The sequence below is a fragment of the Balaenoptera musculus genome, chromosome X (genome assembly GCF_009873245.2).
Source record: "Balaenoptera musculus isolate JJ_BM4_2016_0621 chromosome X, mBalMus1.pri.v3, whole genome shotgun sequence".
Classification (NCBI taxonomy): domain Eukaryota; kingdom Metazoa; phylum Chordata; class Mammalia; order Artiodactyla; family Balaenopteridae; genus Balaenoptera; species Balaenoptera musculus.
Genome location: NC_045806.1, coordinates 14742651 through 14754530, shown reverse-complemented (window position 1 = coordinate 14754530; position 11880 = coordinate 14742651).

Sequence of the window (11880 nt, the reverse complement as noted above, 5' to 3'; positions counted from 1 at the left end):
ATTTTTAATCACAGTTTCAATTTCATTACTTGTGATTGGTCTGTTCATATTTTCTATTTCTTCCTGGTTCAGTCTTGGAAGGTTATACCTTTCTAAGAATTTGTCCATTTCTTCCAGGTTGTCCATTTTATGGGCATAGAGTTGCTTGTAGTAGTCTCTTAGGGTGCTTTGTATTTCTGTGGTGTCTGTTGTAACTTCTCCTTTTTCATTTCTAATTTTATTGATTTGAGTCCTCTCCCTCTTTTTTCTTGATGAGTCTGGCTAATGGTTTATCAATTTTGTTTATCTTCTCAAAGAACCAGCTTTTAGTTTGATTGATTTTTGCTATTGTCTTCTTTGTTTCTATTTCATTTATTTCTGCTCTGATCTTTATGATTTCTTTCCTTCTACTAACTTTGGGTTTTGTTTGTTCTTCTTTCTCTAGTTCCTCTAGGTGTAAGGTTAGATTGTTTATTTGAGATGTTTGTTGTTTCTTGAGGTAGGATTGTATTGCTATAAACGTCCCTCTTAGAACTGCTTTTGCTGCATCCCATAGGTTTTGGATCGTCGTGTTTTCATTGTCATTTGTCTCTAGGTATTTTTTGATTTCCTCTTTGATTTCTTCAGTGATCTCTTGCTTATTTAGTAACGTATTGTTTAGCCTCCATGTGTTTGTGTTTTTTACGTTTTTTGCCCTATAATTGATTTCTAATCTCATAGCATTGTGGTCAGAAAAGATGCTTGATATGATTTCAGTTTTCTTAAGTTTACTGAGGCTTGATTTGTGACCCACAATATGATCTATCCTGGAGAATGTTCCGTGTGCACTTGAGAGGAAAGTGTAATCTGCTGTTTTTGGATGGAATGTCCTATAAATGTCAATTAAACCTATCTGGTATTGTGTCATTTAAAGCTTGTGTTTCCTTATTAATTTTCTCTTTGGATGATCTGTCCATTGGTGTAAGTGAGGTGTTAAAGTCCCCCACTATTATTCTGTTACTGTCGACTTCCTCTTTTACAGCTGTTAGCAGTTGCCTTATGTACTGAGGTGCTCCTATGTTGGGTGCATATATAGTTTTAATTGTTATATCTTCTTCTTGGATTGATCCCTTGATCATGATGTAGTGTCCTTCCTTGTCTCTTGTAACATTCTATATTTTAAAGTCTGTTTTATCTGATATGAGTATAGCTACTCCAGCTTTCTTTTGATTTCCATTTGCATGGAATATCTTTTTCCATCCCCTCACTTTCAGTCTGTATGTGTCCCTAGGTCTGAAGTGGGTCTCTTGTAGAAAGCATATATATGGGTCTTGTTTTTGTATTCATTCAGCGAGCCTGTGTCTTTTGGTTGGAGCATTTAATCCATTCACATTTAAGGTAATTGTTGATATGTATGCTCCTATTACCATTTTCTTAATGTTTTGGGTTTGTTTTTGTAGGTCCTTTTCTTCTCTTGTGTTTCCCATTTAGAGAAGTTCCTTTAGCATTTGTTGTAGAGCTGGTTTGGTGGTGCTGAATTCTCTTAGCTTTTGCTTGTCTGTAAAGCTTTTGATTTCTCCATCGAATCTGAATGAGATCCTTGCTGGCTAGAGTAATCTTGGTTGTAGGTTCTTCCCTTTCATCACTTTAAATATGTCATGCCACTCCCTTCTGGCTTGTAGAACTTCTGCTGAGAAATCAGTTGTTAACCTTATGGGAGTTCCCTTGTATGTTATTTGTCGTTTTTCCCTTGCTGCTTTCAATAATTTTTCTTTGTCTTTAATTTTTGCCAATTTGATTACGATGTGTCTCGGTGTGTTTCTCCTTGGGTTTATCCTGTATGGGACTCTCTGCGCTTCCTGGGCTTACGTGGCTATTTCCTTTCCCATGTTAGGGAAGTTTTCGACTATAATCTCTTCAGATATTTTCTCGGGTTCTTTCTCTCTCTCTCCTCCTTCTGGGACCCCTATAATGTGAATGTTGTTGCGTTTAATGTTGTCCCAGAGGTCTCTTAGGCTGTCTTCATTTCTTTTCATTCTTTTTTCTTTAGTCTGTTCCGCAGCAGTGAATTCCACCATTCTGTCTTCCGGGTCACTTATCCATTCTTCTGCCTCAGTTATTCTGCTATTGATTCCTTGTAGTGTATTTTTCATTTCATTTACTGTACTGTTCATCTCTGTTTGTTTGTTCTTTAATTCTTCTAGGTCTTTGTTAAACATTTCTTACATCGTCTCGATCTTTGCCTGCATTCTTTTTCTGAGGTCCTGGATCATCTTCACTATCATTATTCTTTTTTTTTTTTTTAACATCTTTATTGAAGTATAATTGCTTTACAATGGTGTGTTAGTTTCTGCTTTATAACAAAGTGAATCAGTTATAGATATACATATGTTCCCATATCTCTTCCCTCTTGCATCTCCCTCCCTCCCACCCTCCCTATCCCACCCCTCTAGGTGGTCACAAAGCACCGAGCTGATCTCCCTGTGCTATGCGGCTGCTTCCCACTAGCTATCTATTTTACATTTGGTAGTGTATATATGTCCATGACACTCTCTCACCCTGTCACATCTCACTCCTCCCCTCCCCATATCCTCAAGTCCATTGTTTAGTAGGTCTGTGTCTTTATTCCCATCTTGCCACTAGGTTCTTCGTGTCCTTTTTTTTTTTTTTCCCTTAGATTCCATATATATGTGTTAGCATACTGTATTTGTTTTTCTCTTTCTGACTTACTTCACTCTGTATGACAGACTCTAACTCCATCCACCTCATTACAAATACCTCCATTTCATTTCTTTTTATGGCTGAATAATATTCCATTGTATATATGTGCAACATCTTCTTTATCCATTCATTCGATGATGGACACTTAGGTTGCTTCCATGTCCTGGCTCTTGTAAATAGAGCTGCAATGAACATTTTGGTACATGAGTCTTTTTGAATTATGGTTTTCTCAGGGTATATGCCCAGTAGTGGGATTGCTGGGTCGTATGGTAGTTCTATTTTTAGTTTTTTAAGGAACCTCCATACTGTTCTCCATAGTGGCTGTATCAATTTACATTCCTGCCAACACACTATCAGTATTCTGAATTCTTTTTCTGGAAGGTTGCCTCTCTCCGCTTCATTTAGTTGTTTTTCTGGGGTTTTGTCTTGTTCTTTCATCTGGTACATAGCCCTCTGCCTTTTCATCTTGTCTATCTTTCTGTGGTCCAGTTTCTTAAAGGAGAAGAAATTTATTGCTCTATAGAATTGGAAGTCCTAGAAATAATACTATTTGTGTGTGTGTACATACACATATATCTCAAAGCTTCATACTAAGCAGTTGATTTCTTAGCTAACTTGCAATTAGAGAGATGAAAATATTTAATGTAATTTTTTTCAGCTAAAATGTTTTTTAAACACTCCATAACTTTATAAGGTAGTTTCCTCTAGAAACTTTTAATTTAATGTGGTATCTAATCTAGCCTTTCTCTTTGCTTCTTCTTAGGTTATATTATTTTAACTATTGGAGAGGACAGTGATGCCAGTGATGATGCTGTTGTGACGGTAGAAGATTCTGATACAGAGGTTACTGAGAAATCATTTTCTAGTGATGAAATATTGACTGTAGAATCAGATTTTGAAGACGACCGTGATACCTCTGAGGAACCATCCCAACAGTCACATGGTAATTTTGTTAAATTTCCTCCTGTGTGAAATTTTGCTCCCTGGTCCTCATTTCCAGTAAATTGCTTAAATATTCCTCTAATTCTTACATTAATTAGTTATTATCAGAGGGCGAAGCTTTGTGGTAATAGCACAGTGTTTACTTGTACTTTCATTTTCCCTTCATTTAAGCTTTGTCATGTCTCCTTTTCTATATATTTTCGTTCTATGGGGAGTGGAGAGGTAGCCTTGGAAAGTGTTGGGGAGAATATATTTTGTTTCTGAAAAATTATTTATACCTGGCAACTAAAATTATAACTTTTTGGGGGCAAAGCAAAAACTGAACTTATGGGAGAAACATCTTGGGCCAAGAGTCCATGGAACAGACGACATGATTGTCTTTGTTGAAGGTCTCAAAGAATCAAGAAAAAACTCCCAAGCAATTATAGCAAGATTCTCAGGATACAAGGTTAATAGGCAAAAGTCAATCCCTTTCCTATATACAAGCAATAAACAATTGAAACTTGAAATGAAAAACACAGCATCATTTACATTAGCACCCTGGAAAGTAGAATCCTGCAACCAGAACTCTAGCTACTTGTCCTTCCAGTGGTTGCTTCTCAACCACAATAACAAGGAAATGGGAGGCCATTCACCTCCTCACTTATACACAGAGCCAAGAGACGTTAACCCCTTGGGAACATTCCTTCAGTAACTATATGACAGTATGCTCTTTGCCATTTGCTTAGAGACTTGAGTTTCCTACTCTTTAAAACATTGAAGTATTGTTGCTTAGATTAGAGGTCAGCAAACTTTTTCTGTAAAGGACCAGATAGTAAATATTTTAGGATTTGCAGTTGTAAGGGCTCTGTTGCAGCTATTCACCTCTGCTGTTGAAATGTGAAAACAACATTATATTAGCAGACAAGCATGGCTGTGTTTCAATAAAACTTTATGGACACTGAAATTTGAATTACCTGTAATTTTTCCATTTCATGAAATATTCTTCTTTTGTTTGTGTTTTTTAAAATTTAAAACTTAAAAATGTGAAAAAAACCCCACCAAACAATAAAACCATTCTTGGCTCCTGGGCTATACAAAAACAGGCAGCAGGGTGTGTTTGGTCTACAGGCTGTAGTTTGCCAACCCCTGATCTAAGTGATGCCAAAAATCATTTGATACCACTTGTTGTCAGTTCTGGTTTTAAAACTATATTCAAGACCAACAGGATGCTTTCTTAGTGTATTACAAAACATCTGACTGACTCCTTGATAGTGGGGAAAGAACTAGAGGAGAATTTTCAATTGTGGATGCCCTTTGACATCTCATTTCTACTTCTAGGAATTTATCCCATAGAACTACTTGCAGAAGTGCACGACTGTTCAGCAGCGTTCTTTGCAAGAGGGAAACTTTAGAAGTAACTTAAATATCCATGAATTGGGGACTGGTTAAATAAATCATGCATGGCCTATCTGCATGATAGGAAACTGAGAAGCTGTTAAAACTGATTGCAGTATACCTAAAGGTATTAGTTTGGAAAGACTAATACATGTTTAGTGGAAAAAGGAGGTTGCAGAGCAGTACTTATAGTCTGATCCCTTTTATCTATCTAACTGACATAAAAATTCAGAATAGGAGATTTCAGAAAAGGTGGCTTGGTAATTTTTTTATTGTGGTAAAATATATATAACATTATATTTATCATTTTAATCATTTGTAAGTGTTCAAAGTAGCGTTTGACAGCCTAATAGCTCTGGCTAAAATTTTCAGTACATTGATATTGATATTGATAGCAGTGGTGAAAACGGGCATCCTTGTCTTGCTCCTAATCTTAGGGGAAAAGCTTTCAAGTCATTCACCATTGAATGTGATGTTAGCTGTGGGTTTTCATAAATACCCTTTATCTAGTTGTGGAATTTTCCCTCTGTTCCTAGTTTTCTGAGAATTTTTATAATGAAATGATGTTGGATTTTGTCAGATGCCTTTTTGGCATCAATTGAGATGATCATGTGTTTTTTTCCCCTTTTATTATATTAATGTGATGTGTTACATTGATTGGTTTTCTTATGTTGAACCACCCTTGCGTTCCTGGGATAAATCCCTCTTGGTCATGGTGAATAATCCTTTTTTTTTTTTACATTTTGACTGTGCCACGTGGCATGCGGGATCTTCGTTCCCCAACCAGGGATTGAACCTGCAGCCCCTGCAGTGGAAGCACAGAGTCTTAACCACTGGGCTGCCAGGGAAGTCCCTGAATAATACTTTTAACATGCTGTTGGATTAGACTTGCTAATGTTTTATTGAGGATTTTTGCATCTATGTTCATAAGGGATGTTGGTCTTTTTCTTTTCTTGTAATGTCTTTATCTGGCTTTGGTATCACGGTAATTCTTCAGTTTTTTGGAAGAGTTTGAGAAGGATTGGTTGTTAATTCTTCTTTAAATGTTTGGTAGAATCCAGCAGTGAAGGCCTCTGGTCCAGACCTTTTCTTTACTGGGAGGTTTGTGATGATTGATTCAATCTCTTCACTTGTTATAGGTCTGTTGAGATTTTCTATTTTTTCTTGAGTCAGTTTAGACAATTTTTTAAATTATAAGGACAAATTGTCTTCTCATATACCAGCATCAAGCAATTTAGAAAATATATAGGAAAAAAACCCAATTGATAATGGCTACAAATAAATATTTAAAATTATAAGGAATAAGCAAATAAAAAATAGCAGAACCTATATGAAAGGAAAGCAAATACTTTACTGAGGGTCATAAAAAAAGGCTTAAGTGGAGAGACACAAAGTGTTCCTGGATGAGAACAAATACTTTAGTGTACCTTTAAAAAAAACCTTGGGAAAACCTATTTAAGGGACAGGTGGTAATTTACCATATCAAATGCACAAAAAGTTTAAAAGGACAATTATCGAAATATTAGGATACTAGTTTTGAAACAGGGAGCCAGATATAATGCAATAGGAAGATCATAAACAGAACAAAGAATTTAGAGTTAATATACTACAGTATATTAATATGAGAAACATATTACATAGTAAATCATGCTGGTACAAATGGTTAACTATTAGGAGTAGGGAAGCCCACTGGATTTTGCCTCACGTCACACTTAAATAATTTCAAGATGGATTAGAGAGCTGAATATCTAGTAAATGAAAGTATGGAAAACTAGAAGAAAATATAGTTGAATGTTTTTTCTAATCCTAGTGAAAGATTGAGTATAGAAGTAGTTCGAGAAGTCACAAAAATGTTAATGAATTTGATGAAATTAAAAATAAAGAATCGCTCCCTACCTCAAAAGCATCAGACTTCAAAAATCACATCACTACCTGGGAAAAGTATTTGCTGAAAATATACATTTTCCAGAGTTATTATCCTTAAGATAACAAGACCTCACACAAATCAAACAGGAAACACTGAAACCCCAATAGGGCAATGATCAGAGGACATGAAAAATAGCAAGTCACAGAACAGGAAATCTTAATAGATAGCAAACATCTGAAAAATATTCAACTGGCTGGCGGGGTCCCACGGTTCATGGCATCCCCGAGGCTTGAGTCGATTTGGGGCTGTCGGGGTCCCCGGGGTTTGTGGCGTCCCTGAGATCTGAGGTGATTTGGGGCTTCAGGGGTCCCGGGATTCATGGTCTCCCAGGGGCTTGAGGTAATCTGGGGTTCATGGCATCCCAGGGGCACGAGGAGATCTGGGGCTTCCGGTATCCCACGGTTCATGGCGTCCCGGAGGCTTGAGGTGATCTGGGGCTTCTGGGGTCTCCGGGGTTCGTGGCGTCCCTGAGATCCGAGGTGATTTGGGGCTTCAGGGGTCCCGGGATTCATGGTCTCCCAGGGGCTTGCGGTAATCTGGGGCTTCTGGGGTCCCCGGGGTTCGTGGCATCCCTGAGGCTTGAGGCGATCTGGAGCTTCCGGGGTCCCAGCGTTCATGGCATCCCAGGGGCACGAGGAGATCTGGGGCTTCCGGTATCCCACGGTTCATGGCGTCCCGGAGGCTTGAGGTGATCTGGGGCTTGCAGCGGGGCGCAGGGTTCATGGCGTCCCAGGGGCTTGAGAGGATCCTGGGGCTCGAGGTGTCTGCAGAGTTCATGGCGTCCTGGGGGATGGAGGGGATCCTGGGGCTTTCAGGTCTCCAGGGTTCATGGCGTCCCTGGGACTTGAGGTGACCCTTAGCTGGCTCCGTCCCCGGGCGGCTTTCTCGTGGCGCCAGGACGTGGTGAGGCCCGGCCTCGTTTCCTGCATGAGGGCGGTGTTTCCTTACAGGACCTCTATTGGCCGTAGAACAGCCGTCCTCACGCAGGAGGGTGGGCCACCGCGGTTGTTTCCTGCGCCCTCCAGAGGGCGGCGTGCCACGCTTTAGCTCCAGAGCAGTTCTGTGCAGCAGCGGTTTTTCCTTTGAACTTTTTTTCAAGGCCTCGTGTGCATGCGTCACAAGCAGCTGCTGAGCACCGCTTGTTGCTCCAGGAAAGCGATTTGGCTTAGCGGCTGGGACACTCTTTGGAGGAAGAGGATTTGCTTTGCTGGAAGAGCGAGCCTGCATTTGGCAACCTCAAATTGCAGCAGTGCTGCGGGGGGTGGGGTGTGTTTCCCACCATCTCTCCCGGGATGCCAGAACGTGTGAGCTTTTGAGATTTGGCTACTTATTTTTTAAGTACTTGGTGCTGACTTTCTGGGACAAGTTGATCCTTTATCCTTTCTCTTTCCCTGTCGGAGGAGGTAGGGGTCCAGGAAGGGCCAAGACTCTCAGACGTTATATAGAATTTTTTTTAATGTTACTTTATTTTTATTTCTTTTTAGATTTGCTTTTCATTGAGATAAGATTGGTTTATAACATTATACGTTTCATGTGCACAACATTATATTTGTACTTCTGTATACCCTACAGCATGCTCACCACCAAAAGTTCATATAGAATTTTGAGTTTAAAGAATTGACAAACTAGCGAGTTGATTTATTATAACATCTTTTGAGATTGAGACGTTGATTCTGAGGCTTAGATCGTAACTGCGTTTGACCAAAGACAGATTGGGCAGCCTCGTTGTTTTACAGTAAATATGAAAATGAGGAGAAAGAAAATAAAGATGTGTGTGTGGAGAAATTCCCGCGCATAGAGCCTGTTCTTTGCTTCAAGAGGGCAGATGCGGGAGTCAGAACACTGCAAAATGTGAGGACCGCTGTAAAGCAGGGGAGTCCTTCGGTGCGAGCTCCAGGACCCATCCCGCCGGCAGTATGGTCGAGCACGGTCGTCCGGTAGAAAAGACTCTAATTTAGTCTGCTGGGGATCGCTTCCCTCCCTCTTCTACCCGGTTCTCCCCGAATTAGGACTGCTCTGGGGTTTTATGACACGAAGTGGTCCACTGGTTCAATGTTTACAAGTAGAGATTTTACAAGCAACTTTTCTACGCATTGTTTTATAACGCAGGGCATGGGCTCGATTCAGTTTCAAGCCTGCCTGCAGCAAGTGCTGGGCGATGGGACACATTTTGGTGGTATTGTCCCCCAACGGGCCGACTTTGTAGTCTCTAAAGTTTGACTAGGAGAGTAGAAGGGCTGCTTTTTAGAGTCCTGGGCAGGAGATTTAGAAAGTGATTGTTCAGTGTACTGACGCAGAGTTTTGCTAAAAAAATCGGAATGATCTGGCTATTGTAATCTGCCCTGTTTTGCTGTGTATATTCTTTGCAGTAGTTGTCATGTGAAACGCAGGTTTCAGCCCTCACCATTGTGAACTATGCCTTGTCTGGTAAGTTCATGGCAACTTAGTCCCTTGCACCTTGGGAGCATAATCTTCAAAAAACTTCTAAGTATTATAATGTCTTAAAAATTGCCTCTGAAGGCTATGCATATACCTAAAGGAATTAATTAGAATTTTGCAAATTAACAGAAATCTTAGTGGAGTTGTCAGTAGCTTTACTCATACTAGTTTGAAAGATCAGTTGATATACAAAAACTTGTCTTAAAAATAAAATTTCAGTTGCCTTTGTTATTTTCTTTTGATTATAAAGTCTAAGCTTTATTGTAGAGAACCTTAACAAATACAGAGAAGTCTAATGAAGATAATTTTGCCACCCAGAGATAGTGACATAGAGATAACCATTGGTATGTTTCCTTCTGCTCTCAAAGTTAAGATTATGCTGCATTTTTCTCCTTTGAATCTTACCCCCCTTTAAGAAGCAAGCATTTCACAAGCATTTCTAATATTAATAAATGTTCTTTGAGAATGTGCTTCTCATTGGCAATATACCATTCCATCATATGAAAATACCATAATTTATTTAACCAGTTTCCTTTTGTTTGGATAACTAGGTAGTTTCTAATGTTCTATTTTTTTTCCATGAAGACTATTAAGTCTTGGGACTTAATAGTTGGGACTCTCCAAACCCAGCCCCGAAGTTTTATGGATGAGAAAACAGAGGCAAAAGAGTAGATGTATCTGGCCCAAAGTTAATACCTCTGGATAGCTGGAGAGCCTGAATTGGAACCTACACCATGTGATTCCTAATTTAGTACCATTTTCACACCACCTTATACTAGCTAGTTACTTTATTCTAATACTTTGGTCTATTGCAAATAAATGTACTGAATCCAGGATATGCAATGTAAATGTGATCTACGAGTTAATACTTCAAGCTTAAACATGTTCTTTTTCAGACCAACTTTAAGAAATAAAAAAGCCCATTTAGCGACCATACATTTTGCACATTGTGCTATTTTTCATATTCATTAAAATGGTTTACCAAGTTGATATTTCACATCTAGTTTACCTGTAGTCATCTATTTCACATTTTGTGAGATTCAATTTGAATTTAATTTGTTTGATAACAACATTTACTTTTGTACATTATTTCTGCATTATTTATTATCGTAAGGATTGATATTGATTTTTATCTTTTTATTTTTAAATGTCACCTTTAAAAAAAATTATTTATTTATTTATTTTTAGCTACATTGGGTCTTTGTTGCTGCGCGCAGGCTTTCTCTAGTTGCAGCGAGTGGGGGCTACTCTTCCTTGTGGTGCGCAGTCTTCTCATTGCGGTGGCTTCTCTTGTTGTGGAGCACGGGCTCTAGGTGCGCGGGCTTCAGTAGTTGTAGCACGCGGGCTCAGCAGTTGTGGCTCTTGGGCTCTAGAGCGCAGGCTCAGTAGTTGTGGCGCACGGGCTTAGTTGCTCCGCGGCATGTGGGATCTTCCCGGACCAGGGCTCGAACCCGTGTCCCCTGCATTGGCAGGTGGATTCTTAACCACTACACCACCAGGGAAGCGCGATATTGATTTTTAGAGAACAAGTTTGGGAATTCATGGTCACCACAAAGTGTGGTTGTGTAATACCAGGTGTATCCTTTAAAAGTTAAAAGCATATCATTGAACACATAGTACATGGGCCAGGTGGTCCAGTTTCTTTTTGTTTTTAATTTAATTTTATTTATTTTTTAAACAGCAGGTTCTTAGTAGTTATCCATTTTATACATATTAGTGTATATATGTCAATCCCAATCTCCCAATTCATCACACCACCACCCCCCCCCTCCCCCAGCCACTTTCCCCCCTTGGTGTCCATATGTTTGTTCTGTACATCTGTGTCCCAATTTCTGCCCTGCAAACCGGTTCATCTGTAGGTTCCACATATATGCATTAATATACGTCATTTGTTTTTCTCTTTCTGACTTACTTCACTCTGTATGACAGTCTCTAGATCCATCCACGTCTCTACAAATGACCCAATTTCGTTCCTTTTTAAGGCTGAGTAATATTCCATTGTATATATGTACCACATCTTCTTTATCCATTCGTCTGTCGATGGGCATTTAGGTTGCTTCCATGTCCTGGCTATTGTAAATAGTGCTGCAATGAACATTGCGGTGCATGTGACTTTTTGAATTATGGTTTTCTCTGGGTATATGCCCAGTAGTGGGATTGCTGGGTCATATGGTAGTTCTATTTTTAGTTTTTTCAGGAACCTCCATACTGTTCTCCATAGTGGCTGTATCAATTTACATTCCCACCAACAGTGCAAGAGGGTTCCCTTTTCTCCACACCCTCTCCAGCATTTGTTGTTTGTCGATTTTCTGATGCTGCCCATTCTAACTGGTGTGAGGTGATACCTCATTGTAGTTTTGATTTGCATTTCTCTAATAATTAGTGATGTTGAGCAGCTTTTCATGTGCTTCTTGGCCATCTGTATGTCTTCTTTGGAGAAATGTCTATTTAGGTCTTCTGCCCATTTTTGGATTGGGTTGTTTGTTTTTTTTAATATTGAGCTGCATGAGCTGTTT